We start from the raw sequence: 7,682 nt of genomic DNA, 5'->3' as shown, positions 1-7,682 counted from the left end.
TAGGGCCAGATTGTTCAGGAAGCACTTGTGCACACAAAGGGTGGTAGATGTACATAGCTCTTTAAAATACCATGAACAGCTGCTGTAAATAGTCAAGAAGGTGAGTGGAATGCTGGCCTTTGTATCTAAAGGGCTGGAATCTGTGAATGCAGACATTATGCTGCAGTTGTACAGAGCTTAGACCTCATTTGGAATACTGTGAGCAGATCTGGGCATGACATGTTAGCAAGGATGTTTTGGACCTGCACAGAGTTCAATGCAAGTTTACTAGCATGATAGCTGGACTTCAGGGGTTAAGTTACGTGGAGAGATTGATAAAATTAGGCTATTATTGTCTAGCATTTAGAAGATTAAGGGATAATCTATCAAGATTTTCAGGATATTGACAGACAAACACAAGGTAGATAAACTATGTTTCTACCAGTTGAAGATTCTACTGTCATGGGCCTTACTGTAGGAATTAGGACCAGGCCATTCAGGAGAGATGTTAGAAAGCACGTCTACGTGTAAAGTGTAGTGGAGGTTTGGAACACTTCCCCAAATAGTGGTCAGTGTTAATTCAATTGTTAAATTTAAATCTGAGTGACAATTTTTTTATGAAGCAAGGGTATTGAGGGATATGGACCCAAGGCCAACATATGGAGTTAGAGCACAGATCAGCCATGATGTTATTGAATGGCAGAGCAGGTTCAGTGGGTGATATGGCCTACCTCTGTTCCTATGGCAGTTAGTGAAATTTGTGTTCAATAAAACTGGAATGAAAATCTAGTCTAATGGCGACCATTGTCGATTGATGTAAAAATAGATTTAGTTTATTAAATCCTTTAGGGAGGAAAATGTGCCATCATTATCTAGTCAGGCTTACACGTGACTCCACACTGATGGTGATGTCAGGTATGTAATCTTCACCAGCCTCTGAAATGGCTTCGCAAGCTATTCAAGGACAACTAAGGATAGGCAACAAATATTGGCCTGAACAGTGATGTCCACGTTCTGTACGAGAATAAAGAAAAATACATTTCCTTCTCCATTATTGACCAGCGTCCATCTCTCCCCGTGTGAAGTGGAATATCCTCAGATTTGTTCAAAATGCACCTTTCTCCTGCTATCACTGTTCAATTTGGAGTCATTGTATGGATTTCTCTCAGTTTGGGGTTTCCTTCCACAAATTTGATTTCAAAGCTTTTCTCAGCTTATTCCTGCCCTGCCTAGCAATACCTAACATGAGGTCAGCTCCAACCTTTATTATGTTCTGATTACACATGATGTGAAAGCAAATGACTCACTATGAAACTCTGACTGGTCCCCTGCCTGAGGGTGACCCACTTGTGCTAAATGGAAATGTGGAGTTTCAGGGCAGTTGGTTAATTGTTAATCTCTGGCCAGGCTGGAAGTGATCTTTACACCTTCCAGTCAGAATAAACAGATATGTTACCCCCAAGCGAACCTTGACATCAGTGTTGGTTACTATGGTAACTGCTATTTACAATAAAACATACGTTAACATTAAAAGTGATAAATGAACTGGGCTGTTGTGTAACTATGCACAGATTCTCCCTTAACTCATTCACTCAGCTCCTACCTGTGGGAAATGACATGTTTTTTCCAAACATTTCCTTCAAAGCCTGTGAAACACTACCAATAATAATAGTCTGACATTAGCAGTGAGGAAAATGCTAGGGTCCATTCTGAAAGATTTAATAGCACAGCCTTGGAAAACGGTGACAGGAACAAACAGTCAGCACGGTTTTATAAAAGTGCTATCATGCTTGACAAATCTTCTAGAATTTTTTGAGGATGTAACTGGTAAAGTTGAAAAGGGGGAGTTTGTGGCTGTGGCTTACTTGCAGAACTCTTTCGACAAGTTACAAATTAGAGATTAGCATGTAAAATTAAAACTCATGGGATCAGAGGTCATGTACTGACATGGATAGAGAACTGGTTAGCAGACAGGCAACAGAGTAGGAATAAAAGGGTCTTTTTCCAAGAGGCAGGCAGTGACCAGTGGAGTACCACAGGGTAATTGCTTGGACCCTAGCTATTCATAATATATATTAATGATTTAGATGAGGAAACTACTTGTCATATCTCTAAGTTTTCAAATGATACAAAACTGGGTGGGAGGGTGAACTGTGAGGAGGACCCAGAGATGTTTCAGTGTGATTTGGACAAGATAAGTAAGTGAGCAAAAGCATAGCAGATGCAGTATAACATGGATAAATGTGAGGTTATTCACTTTGGTAGCAAAAATAGGCAGGCAATCTACTTCGAGATAGTAAGAACTGCCGAGCTGGAGTCTGAGATAACACAGTGTGGAGCTGGATGAACACAGCAGGCCAGGCAGCATTAGAAGAGCAGGAAAGTTGACGTTTCGGCTCGGCACCCTTCTTCATAAAAGCCAGCATTTATTTTCTGAAGAAGGGTCCCGAAGCAAAACATCAACTTTCCTGCTCCTCTGATGCTGCCTGGCCTGCTGTGTTCATCCAGCTCCACACCTTGTTATCTAAGGCACTCCACAGCCCACTTTCAAAGCCACTCCACATTAAATTGATCTTCTGATGTTCTGACCAAGGTAGGGACAAGGTTTCCAAATCAGGGATGGAATACAAACCCATCAGGATTGGCCTGCAGTCTCCAAGGGTTAAAGCATAATCCTGTCTGAGTTATAAAAATTGAGGATATGTTCTATTTCTTACTGGGGGACAGTTCGTAAAGGATAAGATGAGAGAGATTTTTTAAAAAGTAAACAGAAACACAGGGATGTTATGGTGAATTTTACACATCTCCATTAAATCTTATCTCCTCTGTGCAAAACAGTGGCACCAAGTTTAAGCATCTCTTCCTAATTGTTGGAATTATCAGACGAACCTACGCTCTCTGGTATTAATCATCTTTCCAGAAATGGCTCCTACTGCATTAAAATCTGTTTAATTTATATGGACATCTGTTTTCTGTCCCAATTCTGGAACCAAAAGGCCTCAGTAACCTGCAGCCAATATTTATTCCCCAGTAACAAGACTAATATAGATTATCTGGCCACTTTCACATTGCTGTATGTGGGCTGTCCCCTCACAGTCACATCTTCTACTCCCAAGGTACTTTTCCTTGGCTGTCTGCCATCTACATCCCTCAGAGACATTATCTGAACACACAGCAACAATTTCCATGTATCTACTGATGACAGCCACCTCTACCTCACCACAACCTCTCTCAATGTGTCCACTGCTGGTAAATTAACAGGCTGTGGATCTGAAATCCGCTACCGGATGAACAGAAATTTCCTTCAGTTAAAATTGATAAGATTTATGCCATTGTTTTCAGTGCCTAATCCAAACTCTGTTCCCTAGCTATGATTCCCACCAATCTGGAAACAGTCTGAGATTCATCCAGTCTGTTCTTAACCTGAGTGTCACATTTAACTGGCAGATTAATTTCCGACATCATATTGGTGCCACCATTTGGGGAGGAAGTGAACTTGTAGTATTAGCGCTGGACCGTTAATCCAGAGACCCAGATCATGTTCTGGGAATATGGGTTTGAATCCCACCGAGGCAGATGATGGAATTTGAATTCAATATACAAAAATAATCTGGAATTAAGAGTCTAATGATGACCATGAATCCATTGCTGATTATCGGAAAAAACCATCTGGTTCACTGATGTCCTTTCGGGAACAAAACTGCCATCCTGACTCCTGACACACAGCAATGTGGTTGACTCTTAACTTCTCTCTGGGCAATAAATGCTGGCATAGCCAGCGACATCCTCATCCCGTAAATACATTTTTGAAAATCCTTGACAGCACCTGTTTCCACTTCTGTAACGTCATCTGACTTCAGCTTTGTTTCAGGTCATTGCTGGTGAAACCCTCATTCATGTCCTTGTGCTCTCATGACACTCCTGACTAGTCTCCCACCTTCTACCAGTCTTTAACTTGAGGTTGTCAAAAGTTGTGCGGTTCATGTCTTTACTTTCACCAAGTTGAGTTCACTTACCATAAAATCATAAACTGATAAGAAATAGGAGCAGGAATCGATGATTCAGCCCATTTACTGAGCTCATTCTGATCTGGCTGTGGCCTTAATGTAACTCACCCATAAACACTGATTTCCTTGTCAATCAAACATCAGTCTAAATCAGAGTTGTATACTTTCAATGACTCAGCCTTCACTGACTTCTGGAAGAGGAATTTCTATGAGCTAACCACCCTCAAAGAAGAAGAAAATCCTCTTTGTATTAAATGGGAGACCCTTTATTTTTAATTTGTCTTCTAGTTCTGGATTCCTCCATAAGAGGAAATAGTCCCTCAATGTCTATATTTAGAAATCCCCCTCACAGTCTTAACTGTTGAATAAAATCAGCTCTTCTAAACTCCAGTGAGTAGAGGCCCAACCTTTCTTTATAAGATGGTAATTAATTTTCCAAGCCAGGATGGGGAGTGGCTCGGAGGGGAATTTGCAGGGAGGGGTGTTCCCATGTACCTGCTGCCCTTGTCCTTTGAGATGGAAGTGATCATGGGTTTGGAAAGTGATGTACATGCTTTCTTTCAATTTGACACAAGAGTTGTCGGTTGGGTTCGCCGAGCTGACTGGTTTTCATGCAAACGTTTTGTCTCCCTTCTAGGTGACATCTTCAGTGCTGTCTAGCCTCTGAAGCGCTGTTGTTCTGTCCTGCTTTGAGTTTATATGGTCTGGTCTGTCGTGGTGGGTAGAGCTGCTTCTGGTTTTGCTCCATAGTGGTGTGTAGTTGGGGTCTATTTCAACATGTTTGTTTATCACTCCAGTGGTTGAAAACCAGGCTTCCAGGAATTCTCGTGCTTGTCTTTGTCTTGCTTGTCCTAGTTCTGTTACGTTGTCCCAGTTAAATTGATGTCCTTCTATGTCAGAGTGTATTGAAACGAGGGAGAATTGGTCGTGCTGTTTTACCGCGAGTTGGTGTTCTTGTATCCTGGTGGTGAGTTTCCTGCCCGTCTGTCCTAATGTATTTTGTATGTCACATTTGTCCTGCTCATTGTGGGTATGGGGTCTTTCATCTTTGAGAGTAACTGGCGAAGTGTGGCTGTTGGTCTGTGTGCTATCCTTATTCCAAGAGGTCATAGGAGTCTTGTAGTCAGTTCTGATGTGTTTCTAACATAGAGTAGAGTGTGTTGGGGCGTACAGTGTCTTCTTGGTGTTGTTTATTTGCCAGGCATCAGCATGAAGCTGTTAGGATACCCATTGTTCGTAAAGATTTTGTATAGGTAATACTCTTCGATTTTGCGCAGCTTCGGGGTGTTGCAGTGTGTTATCGCTTGTTTAAATGGAGTCTTGACACAGAATTCCTGGAGGCCTGGTATTCAGCCACTGGTGCAATAAACAATCATGTTGAAATAGATCCCACCTACGTACCACTAAGGTACAAAACCAGAAGCAAGACTACCCACCATGACAGATTGGACCATATCAATTCAGAGTGGGACTGAACAACAGCGCTTCAACGGAGGCTACGCAGCACTGACAATGTCACCTAGAAGGGAGATGAAATGTTTGCATGAAAACCAGTCAGCTCGGCGAACCAACCAACAACTCCAACTGCAACCCGAGCTACAGATATTTGCTAAAACATTTGATACTATCCTTAACCCTCTTTGTTAGCCATGAATAGTGAATCCGTTTAGAGTCCTTTTTCAATGGAGTGTATTTTTATTCAGGGTTATGAAATATCTCCTCAAATGTCTGCCACTGCCTCTAGTCTTACCTTTTAACCTATTTTCCCATTGCACTTTAGCCATCTGTTTTCATGCCTTTCTAATTTATCTTTACTTAAGTTTAAGACACTAGTTTCAGGTTCAATATATCACCTTTAAAAGTAAATGTGAAATTGTATCATTTATGATCACTGACCTAAGGAATCCTATACTGTAAAGTCATTAATTAACCCTGTCCATTATTGTCTAAAATGGCCTGCTTTCCAGTTGTTTCCAGAATGTATTTTTCTAAGGAACTCTCCAGAATATACTTTATGAACTCACCCTGCAGGCTGCCCCTTGCCAATTAGTTTTATCAAATCTATATGAAGAATAAAATCCCTCACCTTTTTTACAAGATCCTATATTTTCTGGGTTTATATTCTATCCTACAGTGGGAGCTACTGTCAGGGAACCTTTAAACGACTCTAATTTCTTTCATTTGCTAGTCCTCATCTCCATCTAATCTGATTCTATATTTTGATTCACTGAGTCAAGATTACTTTTCAATACTATACTGATCTCAACCTCAATCAACAGAACCATTTCACCTCCTTTTCCTTTCACCCTGTCCTTCTGAAATATCAAATTCATATGAATATTCAGATCCCAGTCTTAGTTGCTTCATATTCATGTCTCTGTAATCTCTACCATATCATCCTAACTTATTTTTATTTGTGCTGTTAATTTATGCATCTTGTTATAAATGCTGCATGCATTCAAAATAGGAATTTTGAATTCTGTCTTTTTACCATTTTTCCCTACTCCGACCTTATTTGCTGGTGCTTGCTAATGTATATTGGCGCTTGGTCAAGTGCTGTCCAATGGCCTCCATCTCTATTTCTGTAATTTCTTCTGGCTCCACAATCCTTCAAGGTTGCTCTCCTCCAATTCTGACCTTGAGCATCTCTGAATCTAATCTCTCCACTATCAGTGACTGTGCTTAAGTACATAGACCCAAAGCTCTGGGAAACCCTCCCTACACTTCTCAGCTCACCTTCCTCCTTTAAGACACTCCTTACAACTCACCAGTGACTAAACCTTTAGTCGTCTGGCTTTTTCCGTATGTGACTCCACGTCATGCTGATTAGTTTAATTGGTTGGATAGCTGATTTGCAATACAGAGTGATACCACCAGCACAAGTTCAATTCCTGTATCAACTGAGATGACCATGAAAGATTCTCCTCCTCACTGCCTCCTGAGGTGTGATGACCCTGAGGTTAAAGCACCACCAGATATCTCTATGATGAGAGAGCAGCCCCATGGTCCTAGTGGCGCTTTGTTTGAGAAGCCTCAAGACGTTTTATTATTTAAAGGTGTTTTAAATATACACGCTTTCATTGTTTGCAAAATTGTTGCCATATTTTCTACACTACAACTTCAAAAAAATTGTTGGCTATAAAACACTTTGGCATTTCCTGGATAAGTAATGGTACAGAAGCATAAATTCTTTAAGTCTCTGCCTTTATTCATTGTGTTTAGAGAGGGGTAGAAGGTACAAATTAAAAACAAACCATGTGATTCACTCCTGGTTGCTAAACAGATGCATTGCATATTTTAAATTGGTGTATGAATTTAAACCTTAAATGTAAATGCTTGCTGTGTGTAAAAAGTGGCAGTTTGAAGTGTTTACTCCCATCATGCTCTGTGGATATTATTCAAAATATTGTCTGAAGTGACAGTCCCATCCTTGTAACAGGGTGAGATCATCAGGTTATGTGATTCGCTCAAAACTAAGGTCTTAACTCTCAACAAATGGAACCAAGAAACTGAGGTACAAATTGGTTATGATGGATTGGGAAACTGTTAAAAAGGTATCGTACTAGACAGGTAGTAGCTAACATTTACAGAACTAAGAGATAGTAGGAACTGCAGATGCTGGAGAATCTGAGATAACAAGGTGTAGAGCTGGATGAACACAACAGGCCAAGCAGCATCAGAGGAGCAGGAAAGCTA

This window comes from Rhincodon typus, chromosome 37, assembly GCF_021869965.1.
Source record: "Rhincodon typus isolate 14 chromosome 37, sRhiTyp1.1, whole genome shotgun sequence".
NCBI classification, from domain to species: Eukaryota; Metazoa; Chordata; class Chondrichthyes; order Orectolobiformes; family Rhincodontidae; genus Rhincodon; species Rhincodon typus.
The sequence above is the reverse complement of the archived record's forward strand: the minus strand, read 5'-3'. Positions refer to the sequence as shown.